Source organism: Hyla sarda, chromosome 4, assembly GCF_029499605.1.
Source record: "Hyla sarda isolate aHylSar1 chromosome 4, aHylSar1.hap1, whole genome shotgun sequence".
Lineage (NCBI taxonomy): Eukaryota > Metazoa > Chordata > Amphibia > Anura > Hylidae > Hyla > Hyla sarda.
The window spans coordinates 310,236,409-310,259,831 of NC_079192.1; the positions used below are offsets into that span (position 1 = coordinate 310,236,409).

At 40.9% G+C, this 23,423-nt stretch overlaps 1 long non-coding RNA gene across 1 annotated transcript; it reads right to left on the bottom strand.

The window, feature by feature from the left end:
- Nucleotides 1-317: 317 nt before the first annotated feature.
- LOC130367034 (uncharacterized) lies at nucleotides 318-1,346 on the bottom strand. Its single transcript, XR_008892045.1, has 3 exons — nucleotides 1,217-1,346; nucleotides 989-1,120; nucleotides 318-593 (listed from the first exon to the last, which is right to left on the bottom strand). It is a non-coding gene; the product is annotated as an uncharacterized LOC130367034 (long non-coding RNA).
- Nucleotides 1,347-23,423: the final 22,077 nt, after the last annotated feature.

Below are 23,423 nucleotides of genomic sequence, written 5' to 3' on the forward strand. Positions count from 1 at the left end.
CACCCTCATTAATATACTGTTACATTAAATTTTATATATATATATATATATATATATATATATATATATATATATATGTGTATATATATGAAATTTGTTTACAAACCTGCACTTATTTGAGCTATTAGAAAGATCGAGTACCTCAAGTATCAGCAATGGGCACATCATAATGACTGTGTGCCCATGGAAGCAGCTAATCTGTTAGCTGAACCAATATTTACATTATGAATTCACTACGATATTTTAAAGACTATAAATTACCTAATTTTTTATTAATGGTTACCAGTATTCAGGATGCATTTGCATTATACACACATGTTCAGAATGCTAACCAGTTCTATGACATAATCTTACATTTTAATAGAAACATTGGTGATTGTAATATTTCTGACAAATGCAGCCAAGCATTGAGACACAATTGGATCCAGATGTAATAGGTGGGATTTACATACACGTTTTTATTCCGTCAACTCATGGTATGGGCAATGTAATACACAAAGTGAACACTAGGTGGCAAAGTAAACCTATTTGTCAATACTACTCTTTTAAGTTCCAATGTCATGGAGTGGGTTTCATTTGTTTCTGCATTTGAACTAAAAGAAACAAACAAGAACAAATACTTAGATACATAGCGAATCAGAAAAATCAGCACTTAAGGTTAAATTAGTGGTTGAAGACGCACATGGTGCTTTTTAGGAAATGTAAAGTAACAATATAATTGTCTGTTTCATATGACCACATTTCAAGGCCCCTATACACCTGCCGGTTATTCTACAAAAAAGTGTTCCAAGGAAAATTGGCCCATGTAAAGGATCCAGTGATAAATCGACATTGATGTGGCCAATAAAGTCCCTTTTATCGACCACACATCAGTGTATACTGGCGATGTACAGCCAATAAAATTATCAGTTATCAGTCAATAGAATAAGTGTTTTAATATATATATATATATATATATATATATATATATATATATATATATACATACCTGTATGTATGTTCCCTGTGGACTTCTAAACCGCTCAACCGATTTTGATCAAATTTTCAGTGAAAGTATAGTATAGTCTGAGGACTGTTTCTGTGAAGTTTGGTTGCGATCAGATGAGGCGGCGTGACACCGCTGATATAAGAGAAAAAACAAATTCATCATATAAGCTGTCCAAAAGAAAATCTGTGTTGCCCCTAGCAACCAATCACAGCGCAGCTTTCACTTTACCTCAGCAGTATAACAAATAGCAGCAATTCACTACGCAGCTTTCATTTTACCTCAGCAGTATAAGAAATGGCAGGGCAGCTTTCATTTTACCCGAACAGTATAAGAAATGGCAGGGCTGCTTTCATTTTACCTGAACAGTATAAGAAAAGGCAGGGCAGCTTTCAGTTTACCTCAACAGTATAAGAAATAAAAGCTGAGCTGTGATTGGTTGCTATTAGCAACAAAAATTACAGGGGAAGTCAGTGATGTGAGTCTATGTAAAAATGGATGTACATTGCACAAAAAAAAAGTAAAGGGAACACTAAGAAAGTACATCCTAGATCTGAATGAATGAACCAATGTATGAAATACTTTTGTCTTTATATAGTTGAATGTGCTTACAACAAAATCACACAAAAATGATCAATGGAAATCAAATTTATCAACCCATGGAGGTCTGGATATGGAGTCACACTCAAAATCAAAGTGGAAAACCACACTACAGGCTGATCCAACTTTGATGTAATGTCCTTAAAACAAGTCAAAATGAGGCTCAGTAGTGTGTATGACCTCCATGTGCCTGTATGACCTCCCCTCAATGCCTGTGCATGCTTCTGATGAGATACTCCTAGGCAGTCTGTTGTGCAACATGGTGTTGTTGGATAGAGCGAGACATGATGTCCCAGATGTGCTCAATTGGATTCCGGTCTGGGAACGGGCGGGCCAGTCCATAGCATCAATGTCTTCCTCTTGCAGGAACTGCTGACACTCTCCAGTCACAAGAGGTCTAGCATTGTTTTGCATTAGGAGGAACCCAGGGCCAACCGCACCAGCATATGGTCTCACAAGGGGTCTGAGGATCTAATCTCGGTACCTAATGGCAGTTAGGCTACCTCTGGAAAGCACATGGAGGGCTGTGCGGCCCCCAAAGAAATGCCACACCACACCAGTACTTACCCACTGCCAAACAGGTCATGCTGGAGGATGTTGCAGGCAGCAGAACGTTCTCCACGTCATCTCCAGACTCACGTCTGTCACATGTCACGTCTCTCACATGTGCTCAGTGTGAACCTGCTTTCATCTGTGAAGAGCACAGGGCACCAGTAGCGAATTTGCCAATCTTGGTGTTCTCTGGCAAACGCTAAACGTCCTGAACGGTGTTGAGTGGACACATGTAAATTTGTGGCCTGCTGGAGGTCCTTTTGCAAGGCTCTGGCAGTGCTCCTCCTTGCACAAAGGCAGAGGTAGCGGTCCTGCTGCTGGGTTGTTGCCCTCCTATGGCCTGTCTCATGACAGACACAGCAAACCTTCTTGACGCAGCTCGCATTACATAGAAACATAGAATGTGTCGGCAGATTAGAACCATTTGGCCCATCTAGTCTGCCCAATAATTGATGTGCCATCCTGGATGAGCTGCACAACCTGAGATGAGCTGCACTACCTGAGCCACTTGTGTGGGTTGTAGACTCCGTCTCATGGTACCACTAGAGTAAAAGCACCTCCAGCCTTCAAAAGTGACCAAAACATCAGCCAGGAAGCATAGGAACTGAGAAGTGGTCTGTGGTCACCACCTGCAGAACCACTCTTTTATTGGGAGTGTCTTGCTAATTGCCTATAATTTCCACCTGTTGTCTGTTCCATTTGCTCAACAGCATGTGAAATTGCTTGTCAATCAGTGTTGCTTCCAGAGTGGACAGTGTGATTTCACAGAAGTGTGATTGACTTGGAGTTACATTGTGTTGTTTAAGGGTCTATTCACACGTACAGTATTCTGCACAGATTTGATGCGCAGGATTGTAAACTGTGTTCAGTCATTCAGTTTACATTCAAATCTGCAGCAGAAAATCCTGCGCATCAAATCGAATCAAATCTGTGCAGAATACTGTGAGTGTGAATAGACCATTAGTGTTCCCTTTATTTTTTTGAGCAGTGTCTGTATGTATGTTCCCTATGGACTTCTAAACCACTCAACAGATTTTGATCAAATTTTCAAGGAAACTATAGTATAGTCTGAGGATTGTTTCTGTGAAGCTTGGTTGCGATCAAATGAGAGGGGGTGACACCGGTCTTATAAGAGAACAACTACTAGGCCGATTATGATGAAATTTTGAGGCATACGTGCTGTGTGAGTGAGACAGATAGTGTTTGGGTGAAGTCACAATATACTCAAAAATGCCACCAAAAAAAGCATCAATTAGACAAAAAACATCCAAAGCAATGACAATGAGAGAAAAAAAGAGCTGATGAAACGGAGGAGCAACGCAAATCTCGGCTTGAACAAAACCGTGACAGAGCATCAACATGGAAACCTGCTGAAGCAGAGGAACAATGCGAATCTCTGCTTGAACAAAACCACGACAGAGCATCAATTATCCAACTGAATTTTTAAATTTGTTAGAGCCACCTGGAAACTGTGCAACGAAACAAGACTGGTTATCAAAAAAAGTACATCAAATTTAATCGAGGCAACAATCATCAGTGGCAAATTCAAAGCGGAAGACGTGCTGATTCCGCGAATACCGATTATTGCTAACGATTTACATTTCGAGTTCAAGCGGCTCCAGTTTCCTTTGTGTCTTGCCTTCACGATTACCATCAACAAAGCACAAGGGCAATCATTAACTAATGCTGTATTGAATTTGGAAAATTGATGTTTTTCACATGGCCAGTTGTATGTTGCTTGCTCGCGAGTTGGCACACCAAAAAATTTACACACCAAATTAAACCACCAGAAATATTGTGTATCCGTTAGCATTACAATAAAATAAAGAAAATGTAATTCACAGTTGACATTTAAATGTGTGTTTTTTCTTGGGCGCAGCAACGCTCGCCGGGTACCACTAGTAGCCAATAAAATCAGTGTTATCAGCATATAAAAACAGTGTTAGTAGCCAATAAAATTAGTGTTAGTAGCCAATAAAATCAGTGTTATAAGCCAATAAAATTAGCTTAATCAGCCAATAAAATTTACATTATCAGCCAATAAAATCAGTGTTAATAGCCAATATAAATGTGTTTTTTGTTGCATTTTTGACTGTATCAGCTTGTGTGTTAAAATATAAAAAGGCTTGAAAGACTGAAACTATTAGAACAGCAATTGTATTTTCTGAAGAAATGATCAATATATCTTGTTCTTTGAACTGGATTGGTAGGTAATTGCTTCAGAAAATACATCAACTATTCTAAAGATGCTGCAAAAATGTCTGCAAGCTAGGTTATGCCTAAAAATAACAAAATGCCATATTCTCACTCCTACGCCAATGGTGCCTTTCTTCTGCACCTGGTTTTATTGAACAGGGAAGTATGATCACTGGTCAAACTATATAGGGGGAGATTTATCAAAACCTGTGCAGAGGCAAAGTTGCCCAGTTGCCCATAGCAACCAATCAGCTTGCTTCTTTCATTTTCATGAAGGCCTGTGAAAAATGAAAGAAGCGATCTGATTGGTTGCTATGGGCAACTGGACAACTTTTCCTCTGCACAGGTTTTGATAAATCTCCCCCTATATGTCTAGGATGATATGTCAGTGTGACCTGGTAGAGAGTAGGCGCAGTAGCTCTTCTTCAGAAACAAAAGATCTGTCACCTGTTGGCAGTAGCTTCCCTATAAGGTACCTAAAGTATAAAAAACATCTGACACGTCAAACCGATGTGGCAGAAGTTTTGATCGGTGGGGGTCTGGGTGCTGAGACCCTCACTGATCGCAAAAACGAATGGGCAGCGGTGTTCAACTGAGTGCTAAGAGGTGTCAGAAGTTTTTGTTTAGTTTTTTTGAACTTTAGGTACCCTTTAGGTCATTGCTATTCAAAGAGCCTTGAAACCTAACTAGAAATTATTAATCAAATCAATATCTCCTCCAAAAGTTGGAGGACTTTTTGGACAGTGGGTTTTGGACAGGAGTTTTAGGCATTTAAACCTTCTTCTATACAGAGCAAGGTATTGGTTGGCTGGGTTAAATGTGGGACTGAGGGGGTAATGTGTCTCCTTGGGAGACCACCAATGGTATAGAAGGGCATTATTTGTCTGGGGACAGAGATGACGTAAATATTCAGTATAAAAATATAGCTGGAAGCCACTAAGCCCCAATAAAAAATGTGTTATAGCCCTCTCATCCACCATGTGCAATTGATAATACTATCTTCTTATGTGACCTTCTAAATCTACATCTGCACCACCTATAGCTGTGACCCTGTCATTGACTGTAAGAAGCTTTAAGATGCTAGGTGTGGGGTGCTTGAAGGGTCTGAAGCTGGAGTCTTCCTCTGTATTTTCCTGAATCAGCAGATATAAGATACTAGACATGGCATTCCGGAGAGGCTCTTTTGCTGAGATGTATACTTCTGCTCTTCAAGAGCGCCGCACAAATCAATTGTGACTTCAAAGATATTGCTCTGTGCACCATACTTTATTGAAAGCCTTTTTAGCACAGCTGAAGAGGGAATCTTTTCTCTTGCCGAATATCAAAAGCTCTTCTAATGTCATGTTGTGATCCGAGCATACACAGTGTCAATTCTGAATAGTATATTTCGAGGGAGGCTACAGTCTTTGAAGCAGCTGCTGAGACGCAGTATAAAAATTTTAAGGGGGAAGTCAGTTCTGATTAAGTGTGTGCTAAATTGTTTGAAAAGAACACATTGCACCATTTTTAAAAAGTTATCGATATTCATTTTAAGCCCCTCCCTACCCAAAAAAAGGTAACCAGATTTATCATGTAAATGCATGCCTAATGTGTCTTTCTAACTTGATAAAAACAATGGTACCGCATTTTAACTAAGTGTAATGTTAAAACAATCGGTGTACATTATCCACAGCACACTTGAAATTTGATGCAAAGGGCAAAACTGAGACATTTATTAAACATATCTTTCGCAAAGTGTAACGTGACACATACAAATTCCCAAAAATATTTTATATAATTTTCAGTTTAAGAATATCTGATACTGTAAAACATTTCAGTTTCACTTTAGAGTATTAAATATGTGTGTATCAATGTGATGACAAAGTCGAAAACTATCATACAAGGCATAAATACATACATATTATAAACTGTATGAATAACATATAGACAAGCTGTATTAAATAAATATATTAAAGAGTACCTGTCTTTATCTTGTTAAAGGTTATCCTCCCAGTTCACTGCCCCCATCATGATAAACCACCCTCTGCCTTTATTTTTATTATTTTTTAGTTTTCTACCTTAATATTGCTCTGTATTTTCTGCTCAGATTCACAGACTGGAAAGGGTCGTTCCCCAGCAGGCGTGACATCATCTGAAGCCATACAGGGGAGAACTTTCTCCCTCACTCTGCTACACACACCCAGAGCAGTTCAGTGTGAGATTAGCTATGATTGGCTAAGGTTGCACATACCTCCTTAGATTGTACACTTCTGTCAGGCCAGCAAGAGTCCAAAGTCTGTGCAAGAGATGAGAAGAAATGTGCTCTGGATAAGTAGGAAGACACCTAGTGGCAGCATTTTTAAACACAAATAAAACATAGAAAACGTCTTTTTTTTTTTTTAATTTACCATAAGGAGTGCAATAGCAAACATTTGTTTTAATGACAGTGGCCATTTAATGTAAGTGGCCCATTTAATGTAAGTGGGAGCAAATATAATACTACATACCCTGGAAGGACAATTCGAACACTACAAAATATTTCAACATGTACAGTATATACTGAACAATCAAGATGGGTGCAGTCTATAATGAGGAGATACAGCTATGGAGAATGCACTGGGCTAACCAAGTGTGTATAATGCTATACTGGCAACAAAAGTATATAAAGAGGTGTTAAAAAATGACAAAATTATATGATGAATAGGAAGGATATATATATATAAAATACACAGAGAAATTACAGAGAATATGTTGCTGCAGGTGTCACCATTCTCTTCATTTTACACTGGCAGCAGTATATATTTACAGGAGTTACTACTCCATTTCTGTTTACTGAATGATTCTGTCAGTTTATACATCTCTTCAATTAATTGTGTTGCCTATGTAACATTGTGCACGCTGACAGTCCAAAAATATACTCCATATATGTGAATAGAAAGTACCCATCTTGATTGTTCAGCTTAGAATGGTACTTAAAGGGGTATTGTGATTTCATTAAAAATGTGAGTACAGCTTCAGTCTTTATCCTTTAACGGCCAGACTTTGTGTGTATACCTATTAACCTGTTGTCAGTACGCTCTGGTACACACGACTTTTGTATATTATCTTTTTGATGTAAATGCCTTTCTTTGATATTTACATATGTCTATTTTATTACTCTGTATGGCCGAGAGTTTTTTACTTTTCAATAAATCAGGAAAAAAAATGTACCGTATTTTTCGCCGTATAAGACGCACTTTTTCTTTTTTCTGGGGGGGGAAGTCGGTGCGTCTTATACGGCGAATACACACCTATCGCGGCGGTCCCTGCGGCCATCAACGGCCGGGACCCGCGGCTAATACAGGACATCACCGATCGCGGTGATGCCCTGTATTAACCCTTCAGACGCGGAGATCAAAGCTGACCCCTGCGTCTGAAGCGAAAGTGACACTAACCCGGCTGCTCAGTCGGGCTGTCCGGGACCGGTGAAATCATGGCGTCCCGAACAGCTTACAGGTCACAGGGAGGGACCTTACCTGCCTCCTCGGTGTCTGCTCCCTGCCGGGATCCCCTGCATGGCCGGAGCTCTCCTTCAACGTCATAACGTCGTCGCGCACGCCGTCCCGTCATCCAATAGGAGCGGCGTGTGTAGCTACGTGATGACGGCCATGTGATGACAGCGACGGAGAGCATGGATCCCGGGGAAGAAGATGTCCGGAGCGCCTGGGACGCGACGACAGCGATGGAACGACATACAGGGCAGCGGTGACGAGCGGTGACGGGTCCGGAGCAGCGGGGACACATGAGTATTACCTCCTATACCAGTGATCTTCAACCTGCGGACCTCCAGATGTTGCAAATCTACAACTCCCAGCATGCCTGGACAGCCAACGGCTGTCCGGGCATGCTGGGAGTTGTAGTTTTGCAACATCTGGAGGACCGCAGGTTGAAGATCACTGTTGGGTTCAGAATCTTTTTTTTCTAGATTTTGCACCTTTAAAATTGGGTGCGTCTTATATGTCGGTGCGTCTTATAGGGCGAAAAATACGGTAAGTACAGCATGTTGCGTTAGTAAAATAAGAAATTAGAGCATACTCACCTTTTCTAGTTCAGCATTGTACTCCACCTTACTGTCTCTGTTTGCATAACCTGATGATGCGCTCTCCCTGCCCTCCTGATGACATTTAAAACCCACTGCAGCCTTTAAGTGATCAAATGTAGTGAGTTCCCATGTCATTAGCAGAGGAGGGAGAGAGCGAGTCATCAGCAGAGCAGGGAGAGCGTGTCATCTGCAGAGCAGGGAGAGGGCATCACCAGCAGAGCAGGGAGAGCGTGTCATCAGCAGAGCAGGGAGAGCATGACATCTGCAGAGCAGGGAGAGGGCATCACTAGCAGAGCAGGGAGAGTGTGTCATCAGCAGAGCAGGGAGAGCGTGTCATCAGCAGAGCAGGGAGAGTGTGTCATCAGAAGAGCAGGGAGAGTGTGTCATTAGCAGAGCAGGGAGAGTGTGTCATCAGCAGAGCAGGGAGAGCGGGTCATCAGCAGAGCACGGAGAGCTGGTCATCAGCAGAGCAGAAAGAGCTGGTCATCAGCAGAGCAGTGAGTTCCCATGTCAGCCGAGCAGGAAGAGCATCTCATCAGCCAGTAGGAAGAGCACCAGAGGCATCGGAGTGCACCAGAGTACTGATGCTGAACTAGAATAGGTGAGAAATTCTGCAATTCAAGTTTAGTTTTTTTGTTTGTGTGTGTGTGTGTGTGTGTGTGTGTGTGTGTGGGAGGGGGGGGGGATTGTATTTACAACGGTCAAGGTGTGCAATTAATGACAACATATCTTTTTTCTGCAGGTCGCTATGATTATGGGTATTCCAAAATTATGCATTTTTTTTATCTTCTTTTAATGTTACAAAATATTTTTGGTGTCATTGCATTCATCATTATTTTTCCACTGACAGAGCCTAAAAAGGGCTTACTATTTTCTGATAAGAGTTCTGCTTTTTATCCTTACGATTTTGGGATCAAATTAATATTTGATCACGTTTATTCTACTTTTTTTTGCGAGTCTAGATGGACAAAACTAGCAATTTTGGCATGGATTTTTTTTTTTATGTGTTCATTGTTCAAGATATATGATATGTGCTTATTTTGAGTAGGATAGGGAATATGTATAGCTTGAGAAAAAGATAGGGAGGTTGCTTCACAAATCCTAGCTTCATGGCAGTCTGGGCCAGATGGAAAAGACAAGAAAAGTGAGCAACAACAATGAGAGACCTGTAAGCTTCTGTCTGTTACTAATGTATTCACTGATATAGTGTGCAGAGCACCTGTATAGAACTGGTATCTTACCACTGTACATGGTTTCCTACAGTCTGTAAAAATATCAGATTTTATTCAGTGTCAGTGACTAAATTTTAATTTCCCTGTAGAATAGTCATGCAGTTTATTAGGATTTTACTATTATTTTACAGATCACAGTGAATATCAGAATTCTGGGCTGTAGACATATATCACTCTGGCTGGGTTCACATATCTCCGGGGAAGGAGATCAGTTTTTTATTCAAAAGCTGATCGTGCCTGATGTCACAATGGATGCAAAAATGCATCTGTTGTCATTCGCACTATTTGTAATCAAAAGTTCAGAGCCAGATAGGAAAATGCTGCATGACGCGTTCTCTTATCTGGCGTCTGGACTGACCTAGCCTTACAATTGACAAGCCAGATGACAGGGATTGTTTTGGCATGAGTTCCCTCTAGCTTTTGTACTAGAATGTTGGAGAGAAACTGTGCAGGACACCATACATATGTGAACAAGCCCTTATAATCTTTACGATTTGTTATAGTTTCCAAGTCATCCATTAAAAAGAAATAATCGGTTTGATGCGTGGTATGGTGGTAAATTGTAATGTTATTGATGTTATTTGATAAATATTAATATATAATTTTTTTTAACTTCAGGGCTTACATGTATACATAGGTATTTTCCCCTTTTTGTCTGATTGATATAAAATGTGACATAAAAAAAATCTCTGTGTTCCTCTGAATAAAACTGAAGACATATAGTAGTACAGTAAAGGAATCAAGCACGCCTATGGAAAACTTATTATGAGATTACATCAGACCAACACTTCATGCACAGATTGTGGACATTTATATCATATTAGAACATTTACAGTATGCAGGGATGTGCCCAGATTGTGCCTGTCCTCTGCCACCTGTTGTGTGACCTGTTACCCTCCTCTGAAGACCACTAATCAGGTTAATGTCTTCACCACCGCACTGAGGTCAGCTGCTGCTAATTCTTTTTTTCCCTCTAGATTTCCTTGCACATCCTCTCCTCTGCTCCTAACATAGACCCTCGTCTGGAGATCAATGGGCTCCTGACACCTGTAGATCAACATAAACTTGACCTTTCAAAAAAAGCTAATTAATCATCCTGTCCAAGCCCGGCAGATTTCCTATTGCTGAGCCTAAACAGGGCAAATTATGCTCCACTAATATAAAAACACTTTCCCTTCACACTATTAAATGTCCTCTACCAAGGTCAAGAGTCAAAGTGATAAAAGTTCTCAACATCTTCAGTAATTTCCTATTTTAATGAGTAAAGATTTTGTTTTCAAACTCAGTACATGTACCGACAGATTAGATGGATGAGTATCTCTTCAGGTTTATGAACAGTTTACAATGGTAAGCCTTTTGATTTTTATTGATTTCATTTTTAAGGACTATTATATGTAAATATTGCTTATGTAAATAACGCTTAAAGAAGCACTTCAGTAATGAACTAATGCAGTGTAATTATTTCATCCTGGCTCAGCTGCATCAATAGATTTTAAGTATTGTTGTTAGGATTCGGCAGGCTGGAGGTGGATCCTCTGTGTCAGAGAGGGATTGGCGTGGACCGTACCTGTGGACCGGTTCTAAGTTTCTACTGGTATTCACCAGAGCCCGCCGCAAAGCGGGATGGTCTTGCTGCGGCGGTAGCAACCAGGTCGTATCCACCGGTAACGGCTCAACCTCACTGACTGCTGAGAGTGGCGTGGGACAGGAGGACTAGACAGAGGCGAGGTCAGACGTAGCAGAAGGTTGGGGCAGGCGGCAAGGCTCATAGTCAAAGGCAACGGCAGAAGGTCTGGTAACACTGGTAAGGCAAACACAGAAACGCTTTCACTAGGCACTGAGGTAACAAGATCCGGCAATGCAGGGAAAGGGAAGTGAGGTAATATAGGCCTGGAGCAGGTGAGCTAATTACACTGATTGGGCCAGGCACCAATTAGTGGTGCACTGGCCCTTTAAATCTTAGAGAGCTGGCGCGCGCGCGCCCTAGAGAGCGGAGCCGCGTGCACCAGGACATGACAGCCGGGGACCGGGACAGGTAAGTAGATTGGGATGCGACCCGCGAGCGGGCACGTCCCGCTATGCGGATCGCATCCCCGCCGGCAGTGTCAGTGCAGCGCTCCCGGTCAACGGGTCTGACCGGGGCGCTGCAGAGAGGAGAACACCGCGAGCGCTCCGGGGAGGAGCAGGGACCCAGAGCGCTAGGCGTAACAATTGTGATCTCCCACTCAGAGCCCAGTAAATTATATGCTTTCCTGTGTTGATAAGATGTCAGTCATTCCTGTGTTGGTAAGGTTCTGTGAACTACAAGATCACATCATCACTTATTAGATCCTTATAGGTAGCTCTCAGATTTCTTCCCTCCTACTAAACTTTATCTTGCTTTTTTCTCTGCATGTCCCTTCATATATAGAGTACTGTTGGAGAAATCAATTTTGCCCTAAGAGACCGGGACTGCAGTGATATAGTAGGTGAGTCCACACAGTGATTAGCTGCAGATTTACATGACTTCCTTGACACTGTCCTCTCCTGCCTTTTACCTTTAAGCACTTAGAAGAAGAATCATATCACAAAAGGACAGAGTGTAGCTGCATCTGATAGGAATACACTGAGACTTTATGGGGTTTGGCTGTCTGTTGGAAGTAGTAGTTTTGCAACAGCTGGAGGCACACTGGTTGGAAAACACTGCACTAAAGTGCTACTAAGGGGGAAGACAGACATTATGTGTCACTGATCTATCATTTGCTGCACTTAGGACACAGAGCTTGTGCAATGTGATGAGACTTTGCCCTCTCTGTCTCTGCAAAACCAGAGTCATGATGGGAAATGTAGGAGGCATTAGGAGAGCCATATCAAGGGGAAAGAAGGAATTAAGATGACAGCCAACCCATACATGGTAAATCAAATAAAACAGGCGTACACAGGCATTACACAAGAACATTGACCTTGTCTGGAGGGGGGACGTTTGCTAAATATCTGAATGCTAACTCTCACAATTTAAAATTTACTTACCCCACCAATTCCACTTTGGTATTTTTGGATTTGGAATTAAGAGGTAAATCTTATGAAACTATTTTAGTTCCCACACACCGAAAACCAATTTCAGCCAATACTGTTCTTAGAGTTGACAGCAATCATCCTTTTCAAACTATTCGTTCCATACCAGTAGGTGAACTCATCAGACTCAAACAGAATTGCACAGAACCTGAAGCCTTTGAAAAAAAGGTTAGTGAGATGCCCTTATTCTTATTCCATCCTGCCCGGGCTGCAAAAAAAGAGAAAACAAACTTTCACGGTTAGTGTCAAAATGGGCACCCACTTTGGCAGTTAAATTGTCACCAAATATAGTGCAGACCACAGTTAATCTTAATAGTGGGTGGCTAGCCCAAAAAGTTTTTTTCAAATGTGGACATAACATCTGCTGAACTTGCAATTTTGATAAACCTACCAAACTATTTAGGAATGCGAGTGGTACCAGAACATTTGATATAAAGTCTTACATTAACTGTAATAACAGTAATGTGGTATATAGCATTGAATGCATGTTGTGTAGCCCAATTTATGTGGGCTACACAACACGCAAGCTCAAAATACGAGCATTGAAACATATCAATGATATTATTAATACCACCAGTTGAAATAGATCTGCTGCTTCTGCACATTTTCATTCGGTACATGGAGGCAATGTTCTGTCATTTAAAATATATGCCATTGAACATGTAAATGTTGGAGTGAGAAAGGGACATCTACGTAAGAAATTAGCCGATAGGGAGGCGTTCTGGCAATTTTCGTTAGATATGCGTACCCCATCAGGTATGAACATTTGTAGAGAATTATTGTTTCATTATTGAATAGCTAATTGGTTTTATGTATATTTTATATGTTCTAACAAGCTTTGTAATCAATCTGTCTCATGGGAGATGAATGGTTAACAGTGCATGGGGCTAGTCCATCCCCAGCACAGGTATATAATCCCTCACCTGTGTCAAGTGATCTTCAATAAAGCTATCGTTCCCAATGCTGGATCATAGTTTTCTCCTCATTACACAAGAACCTCTACATTATTCTCTAACAATAGCTTATTCTGCACTATGTAAATAAAAAGAAACATGTAAGTTGTTGATGATCTTTGCTTGTCAATCTCACAACTGAAGGTTTGTTACAGTATATAAGTGTTGGCAACCCTCTTTGAACACAAATATTTCTCAGATCCTGGTCTTTTGTTGCTAGACATCTTATGCCGTCCAAAGGATAGGGCATAAGTTATAGATCCCGGGGGGGGTCCGACTGCTGGGATCCTCCGCGATCTCCTGAACGGGGCCCCAGCAGTCTGCTGGAACGGGGCGTGCCGACCCCCGCACAGTGCGTTGGCCGACATGCCCCCTCCATGTATCCCATAGAGAAACATGGAGGGGGCATGTTGGCTGCAGCTTCCTGCGGCGGTTGGAACAAACACTTCCGGCAGACTGCTGGGGCCCTGTTCAGGAGATCGCGGGGGTCCCATCGGTCGGACCCCCGAGATCTATAACTAATCCCCTATGCTTTGGATAGGGAATAAGTTAGGTTTCACTGCACTAGTCCTTTAAGTATCTTAGAGTCCCACATACACATTAATAAAATGTTGGCTGACAATGTGGATTTTAGTGTAACTGGCAGACAGAACGCTTTGTGGTGTCCCGGTGGAGGACTTGGTCCTGTCCCTCTGTCAGTGTCCCCTCAGCCAGAGTCTCTCCATGCCGGTAGGGCCCTCCTGGAGGGCTAACCCCTAGTCGCCTCTCAATAATGTCTAGAAATGTATATATTTAATTATATTTTATTATGGTGTGTTTATATGTAGGACCTTTGGGTCATGTGACTGTAAATAAATTGGGTTATGCTTTGGTTCAAGGACCTTTGGGTCATGTGACATACCAATAGTTCCTTAGGTCAGGACTTACAGGTTTGCAGAACCAATGAGCTTTGTACCTGCCCCCTCCATATATAAGGGGCTGCTGCCACTTAATTCGCGCTCTTACCCTCGAGATATCAGAGAAAGCACATCTATATCATCTACTGCAATTCAAGCTAGGCCTGAAGCCTAATCTTCAGCAGCCACAAAACGTGAGTTACTCCAGCTCAAAACCTACAGATCCTGTGTGACTACTGAACCCAAATTACCCCTAAATTCAGTAGCACAGTGGCTAGCAAAATCCAAGCTCATTCAACTGAAAAGTCCCAGCAAACCTGTGAGGAGCCTGTACCACGGTCCTCCTACAAAAGACTGCCTGTTATCTGCAGTTGCATAAAAGATGCAGTAAAGTTATTTCTGGTTTACCTCAACTCCTGCAGTGGACATTCCTTTAATTCTCCCTATCGTTTGTGGGACGGGTGGCGGTCGGACTATTGCATTGAGGAACCTCACCCTGGCATCACGACAATCAAGGATTAATCCTATACCCTACACTACCACTCCGCAACACCCCTGTTCACCATCACCCCTCAAGCTCACCACAGCTTCTTTCATTTTGCAGAGGCCTTTTCAAAAATGAAAGAAGCAATCTGATTGGTTTTTATGGGCAACTCAGTAACTTTTCCTCTGGTCAGGTTTTGATAAATAGTGTATATGGGTCAGACCATAAACATGGCTTGAATTGTATGGCTGACCATAATGGTAGATCTATGCAAATAGACATTTTTCCCAAGATGTCCATGGTCTATAAACATTCTGTTCTGCCATGAATTAGTTATATAGGTTTCAGGAAGGATAGATGCCGAGCAAAAGTATACAGATATGGGAGCTGGGGATGGATTGCTACATAACCAGGAAAAATGATCACCTGAATTTTATGAAAACTGAATTACATCGATGATAGGAGATATATTGAATAATAATGTTTGTTGCCCCTCAACAAAAACAGATGTAACAGACATAAGTGTAAATATGATAACACTTAGTTCAAATGTTGTACACATAAGAACTGCAAAGGATCTTGAAGGAGATTTATCAAGCTCCATAGTAGATTTTTTTGCGTGCTGCGACTTTTTGATTTTTGCTTATTCTAAAGCACATTATTGCAAAGCAAAAGTTGCATCTCCATTTAAAAGTCGCATATGTATTCCAGGTCCAACCTGGCTTACAGAAAGTGCATACATCTGCAGAAAAGGAAATTAACGCCCACTTTAACAACTGTTCTTGTTCTGAATTATGAAACAAAGCTACTACATTACTGTTAATTATAGAAAACATTTATTATATAACTAATAACTATAAATTTTAACCCCTTGCCACAAATGGACGTTCATTGACGTCCATCTGAAGCTCCCGAGGTATGACGCGCGCTCAGCAGGTGAGCATGTATCATACCTGGTGGGTCCCGGTTGCTATAAGCAACCAGGACCCACGGCTGATGCTGGACATCACCGATCGGGCTGATGTCTGGTAGTAACCCTTTAGCTATCAAGTTTGATCACTGTATTTAAACTAAAGTAAACTTTGCCGGTTAGCTCAGTGGTGCTGTTCGGGATCACCGCGGTGAAATCATGGCATCCTGAACAGCTTGCAGGACACGAGGAGGATCCCTACCTGCCTCCTCGCTGTCCGATCACCGAATGACTGCTCCAGGCAGGAGCAGTCAAGCATCAGAACCACTGATCAGTGCTATGCTATGTGGCATAGCATTGAACAGTATGAGAGATCAATGTAATGCATGTTATTGTCCCCTATGGGGGCTATAACATTGCAAAAAAAAGTGAAAAAAAAGTAAATAAAGATCATTTAACCGCTCCCCTAATAAAAGTTTAAATCACCCCCCTTTTCCCATAAAAAAAAGCCTGTGTAAATAAAAATAAACATATGTGGTATCGCCGCGTGCATAATAGTCCAAACTATAAAAATATATAGTTAATTAAACCACATGGTCAATGGCATATACGCAAAAAAATTCCAAGGACCAAAATTGCGTATTTTTGGTCACTTTTTACATCAACAAAAAATGAATAAAAAGCGATCAAAAAGTACAATCAATACAAAAATGGTACCGATAAAAACTTCAGATCACGGCACAAAAAATGAGCCCTCATACCAGCCCATACGCGGAAAAATAAAAATATTATAGGGGTGAGAAGATGACAATTATAAACATTAATTTTCGTGCATGTAGTTATGATTTTTTCCAGAAGTACAACAAAATCAAACCTATATAAGTAGGGTATCATTTTAATTGTGTGGACCTACAGAATAGAGATAACATGTCATTTTTACCGAAAAAGTTACTGCGTAGAAACGGAAGCCCAAAAGTTACAAAATGGTGTTTTTTCTTCAATTTTGTAGCACAATGATTTTTTTGGGGGGTTTTGACATAGTTTTTTGGTAAAATGACTGATGTTATTACAAAGTAGAATTGGTGGTGCAAAAAATAAGCAATCATATGGATTTTTAGGTGCAAAATTGAAAGGGTTATGATTTTTAAAAGAGGAAAAAATGAAAGTGCAAAAACGGAAAAATACTTGGTTCTTAAGGGGTTATGGTTGAAAATACACACTGCACACCTTGTTAATTTTAGGACACGTACATGCTGGCATACCCACAAATTTTTTTAATTAATGTTGTGTTAAAATAGAATAAGGCACAAAATAATTGCGTAAGAATGTTTACAGACTAAGTAAATAACCCATACGTGGCACTAAAATTTTTCCTAAAAAAAAAAGAAACATCCATAGTAATACAGCTTCATGCACATTTTGGAGTGGGTAACATATTGAGCCGTTTTTTTTTTTGTGGCTTCACTATTGTTTATGTGCCTGTTGGTGCTGCGCTGTCTTCCTCATTGACGTAAACTCTGGCCTCAGCGCAGCGACGCAAGACTCCACCCACCAACGTCACAAAATGCGGGCTCAAAATTAAACGGAAAAAAGCCTCCAGAGTACGGATTTCATGGTGTGGCATAGTATGTTTTTAATATTTTTTAATTTCTGAGGAGGGTGGATGGGTTGTTGCGGGATAGTTGGAGTGCAGCTATTTAGTGCCATGCAGGTCAGTCAGGATGTCTCCCGCTGTGGTACGCCGCCAACTCCCTCCCACCCCCCACCCCCCCTCCCCGTCACTCTCTAGCAACACTACTGGTAATAAAGGGTAGATAAAGAACATTGGCTATTAATATAAGGGAAAACTTTTCTGCTTTAAAAAATGCTTTTGTAAGCGGGTTTCCCGGGTTTTGCTTATGTGTGATCTATTTATCATGGTCGTGCGACTATTTAATAAATAGGTTGCATGTAAGCAAAAGTAAGTGAAAAAAAATTGTCATATAAAAGCCATACGTTTGAAAAGAATGATAAATCTCCTCCCTTATACAAAGATATACATACGTACATGTACCCACATAAGGTATACGCTAGGATCACTGTTACTTCATTGACAATTTTCTCTTGGAAAGTTAGAGAGGACACAATAGAGGACACAATATTTTGCATTCATATAACTAAAGTATATGCAAAACCAGGCATAGATTAGTGTTGCTCGCGAATATTCGCAATGCGAATTTTATTCGCGAATATCGCATATTCGCGAATTCGCGAATATTCGCGAATATAGCACTATATATTCGTAATTACGAATATTCTTTTTTATTTTTTATTTTTTTTATTTATTTATTTATTTATTTATTTTTCACAGTACACATCACAGTGATCATCCCTTTCTGCTTCCAGCTTGTGTGGTGTAAAGAAAGCTCTAATACTACTGTTTGAGACCGGTGTGCGAATTTTCGCATATGCGGAAATTTGCATATGCTAATTTTCGCATATGCGAGTTTACGCTTATGTTAATTTCTGTATATGCTAATTTTCGCATATGAGAATTTTCGCATACACGAATTTTCGTATATGCGAAAATAAATCGAGAATATTACGAATATGCGAATATTCGCAAATATATGGCGAATATTCATCCATATATTCGCGAATATTCGCGAATACGAATATGGCCTATGCTGCTCAACACTAGCATAGATAACAAAATACATTCATAATTAAACAAGAATTTGGTTACACTATGTATGTATTACCTTCCTCATTGGCTTAAGAAGTCTTTCAAGAACCAAGTGTCGTCCTCATTGAATACTTTTCGTTCCTCCATTAAAGAGCTTGATCCTCCAGAGTCGGTTCATAGTTTATAAACATGACAAGCAAATAGGGAACTCATTCTTTACCACCTGCTCATTTCCTTTGTTCCAGATGGCTGGGCCTCTTGGTCTACAAGGAGGAGATTCCTCATCACAGCTGTTACTCAATACAGTGGAAGAGCAAGACTTGTATCTGTTGGGCTTCCCTGACTTCCCAGGCTGGTGAATGTTGACAGGAGGAGACTCATGTACAGGTGTTTGGGTCCTTGGTAATTGTCTTAGCAGTGACCTCCAGACTGATCATTTCCTGCACAGATTTAATGTATGTGAGGCTCTGATGGTGGACATATTATACACATATGGTATTTCAAGTGAACTATACCAGGAAAGAAACTATTCTGTATACAACAGTTGATGTATACAGAATTCTCTTACCTACGTATATACCCATGTCCCACATTCTCCCAGCAGGTGTGTAATGCCAGAGGATGCCTCCAGCCAATGTCATATCCCTCTCTGCCATCAGCTTCTGTTTATTTTGGCTGCTGCCCGGCTGACACTTCCAGTTCTGGACTGTAGGAGGTGTGTATGTGACCTTGGCAATTCTTAAAGGGCCAGTATACATACTCCTAATCTGTTCCTCATCTATCCCTGGCTAGTATTATCTATTTAACTTTGCGTTGCCAACACCCTGTGCCTGAGCATTGTTGTCTTGTGTCCATTTGCAAAGGTGTTCTGATCTTGATACTGTCGTCCTGTGGATTGACCCTTGCCCATATCCTGGTTTCTGTCTTTTACTGATCTGTTTTGTACCGCACCATCTCCATACTCTACCTCTGCCTCTCCCTGGTGTAACATGCTAATCCTTAAAAATCCATTTCTGTACGTGGCCCAAAGCCAAGCTGGTTTAATAGCACAGTGGGTCTGCACACGTTGCTTGATATGGTTGACAACCATCTCACACTTCTCCCTTATTAACAGCTCAGATTCCCAGAAAAATTGGGAATATATTCATAAACGTGAAATACCAAAGTCATAGAGAAATAATAAGAAACATATGTGGTGCCTATAGAACAGTACCATAACTGTAAGGGTATAGCTCAATGGGGGGAGATTTATCAAAACCTATGCAGAGGAAAATTTGCCCAGTTGCCCCTAGCAACCAATCCGATCGTTTCTTTCATTTCTAAAGAGGCCTCTGCCAAATAAAAGAGGGCAACTGGGCAAATTTTCCTCTGCACAGGTTTTGATAAATCTCCCCCTATGTATCTAGCTGTAGGCTTACCTGGAGTGGTTGTGTAACACTAGATACAACATTAAAAAACCAAAACTATGTCTCTGAAGGTCACTGATTGGCTCCTTCTTGAGTGTGGGGTAATACCTCTGGTGCTCCAAAGTATTTTTAGGAGTGAGCTGCTGCATATAAAGTAGAGTGGAAGGTTTGGGGAAGGAAATCCCTGATTCATGCTGAGTCTGCAGCAGATTATTCTGATCATCAAATGGTAGATAATCAGTATTCTGAAATGGGATTAAGTGGCATTGAGTCATAATGGGGCGCACATTTTCTTAGAGTTTAGGCATCAGCGGGGCCCTTGATATAAGAGAGTGGCTTGGCTGCTGGACACCTACAATATACTGTAGATGGCTGTGAACCTGAGGGTTTTACTCCAACCATTTGGCATCTCCATTGATGATTAAAGTATGCTTACCAATAGTACTTCTAATTGGGCCACAAAAGTAGCAGGATTTGCACAAACCCCCTCTAAGAATGTTGCCCTCTTGCACATTTTGTGGGCCTACTTAGACAGTCCAATTTAAGCTTTTGTAATGTTTATAATATATAAAGTATTTGCTTCAGAGGGGGTGGTCTTTTCTGCTACCAAGTTACAGGGTTCAGCATAGCCAAGAGTTCAGAGGCCTGAGGACTGAGCCAGATGGCTTCCTCTAAGCAGTGAGAGCCCCACACAGCAATGTTATGGCTTGAAGGAGATCCAGGAGTTACCTGGGGTCCTGCAATCTTGGTCGCAGGAGCAACTTTGGGGTAATATGCCAACACACTGGAGTGAGTTCTATGTTCAAGTAACCGATCCCCTGGTATTTGCAAACAGATGACAAGGGGAATTAGTTTACATGAGGGGTTTTGTTGATAAAGTTTAGGAGGAGGGCTTCCTTTCTTTCCCTGAGGTAGGAGGTACTTGCGGATAATATGATTTTAGGATTCTATTGGCTTTGATGACCTGGATTGTTGTTTCTGTGTGCATAGCTCAGATAAAATTTGGCTTTTCTGTCCGGTGCTCAGAATATGCCCCTGGCAGTGTTAAAGTGTGGGTTGCCAGCATCAAGGACAGGGCAAGTATTGCTCCCCTTCCCTGAGCATTGCACTAGTCCATTGGATGGCTTGTAGCAGATTACAAAGAAAGGCTGTAGTCACATGCAGATGCCTTTTGACCACTTTGTCCAAGTATTGCAATAATAATACACTTGCAATAAATATAAATCAAGGAGTCCTTTGAGTAGAGCCACCAGTCCTTTCCCTTGTGCCTTTGTGTTACCATAGCTTTGCTGTGGCTAGATGCTTTAGGACAGGACAACACACTTCAGAATAGGTGTAGCTCATGGCCAGAGGTACTTTAGGATTAGGGATTCCTTTCTATGGCTAGACACCCTGATTCTAGAATGTTATTTTACAATCGCCAGGACGGGTGCAAAAACTCTGTATATACAAAGCAGGATCAGGCTGGCTTTTTTATGACTGTGAGGGGATGCGTCTAGAATTTGGCACCGTAGTATAGATAGGTTGTTAGCACTTTGTAAATAGGGTTCATATGGAGGCAGGTACATGTAGAATTGGCCACAATCTGATAAATCAGGTAACGTATGCAGTCAGTCAAGTGATCCCTTCTAAATGCTTTAGAAATTTTGCACCTCTATAAATTTTGAATCCAATGTAACCACGCCTGTGAACCCTGCACACGCTATGCCATTGACCCCATGTTATAAGCATAGACTTATGAAAGACAGGATATATGGCGCCTAGCTACATTTATCTTTGTGCTGTATCTTGCTTTATATATTAGATCAAAGCAACCAAACATCATATGAAGTAAAAAAAAAAAAAAAACTGTTCCTCAGCAAAAGTCTATTTTCATCAAATTATTTGGGACTGCCTGCCAGTCTACTGTGGTTATGGGGACAATTTTACATTGTTCCTTGTTAAGAGAGTTGTGTGCTATATTCTCAGCCACATGTGTGGTCCCTGCATACCCCAGAAGTTCTGGATTAAACATAAGAACAAGAAAGATCCATGGCATTAAAATAGATTGGGCAAATGGGCCAAGAAAGCTAAGTGGTCCTTATCTGCTGTCAACTTGTGAGCAAATCCTGGCACACTTGCGACTGCTGGTGCAAAAAAGGTTAGTTCAGAAAAATCTGCTAAAGGGCCAGTGAGACACCAGCTGGGAATCTGTGCTGATACTGTGGGCACTGTGGTCAGTAAGCCAGTGTAAAATACTGCAATGACGTGATCATTAGGGCGTATGGCAGGGGGCACCAAGCCGTCTGTTCCTCTGTATAGAGCAGCTAAATCTGTTTTTGATGAGGGTACATCGAACAGACTGATCTACTGCAGAATAAATGTAATGCATTTAAATGTTACATATTTATATACTCATTTCTGTAAAATGCAGCAGTCTACTGGCATATTGCTATTGGGAATTGTGCTGTTGTCTCCCACTCGCGTAGGTGACCGTATGATTATTCGACATGACATAGGACAACTCTTACTGGCATCTGTATTAATCACACGTGGCTACAGCGCCTGTATCTGTAAAGCCTCTTTAAAAATAAAATAGTATATTCTGCCAAATATGTAGCTAGTATTGAGAGAAACAACAGTTATAATAATAAAAATAGGCAGCAAGAAAATATCTTGGTCATGAAAAGGGTTGATAAATCATAAGAAAGGATACAGTCATGAGAAAATGCCAGGATTATAGGTGCATTATCTTGGCTATGTTTAAAGTGTGAATTGTGCCACTTAGGTTTTTTTTTTTTACTCCCTGGTTCGAAATCCCGTAAACATTGGGGAGATTTATCAAAACCTGTGGAAAGGAAAATTGCCCAGTTGCCCATAGCAACCAATCAGAACGCTTCTTTCATTTTTCAGAGGCCTTGTTAAGAATGTAAGAAGTAAGCTGATTGGTTGCTATGAGCAACTGGGCAACTTTGCCTCTGCACAGGTTTTGATAAATCTTCCCCATTTTTTTTTTATTGAAATTTTTTATTAACTTTTTTTGTACATTGTTATGGGGGCAGTCATATTGCCCGAGCTTTCTGCAAAGCATTTAGAGATATGCTTTACAGCAGTCCCATGGACACTTTTGACTGAAAAAGACTCTCTTGACTTCTATGGGAGAGTTTTCTAGGCATACTCGGTGACATGTGCAGGTGTCTGTGCAGGGAGAAAGGAGGCTGAGCTCTGACCCTTACCTATTGTGAATGGCTTGATTCTGTCTTGTAGATCTATCTACTGGTATCAACTTTCACTGCAATCATACAAGTTTGGGTTGGTAAAGAGGAAACTGCATGATGTTTTCTCTACAGAACAGAAAAGTCGGTTTATGATTAGGCTTATTGGTCAGAATGAAAACTGCACAATGTCAGGATTATTTTGTAATATACACAGTAAAATGTAAAATAACAAA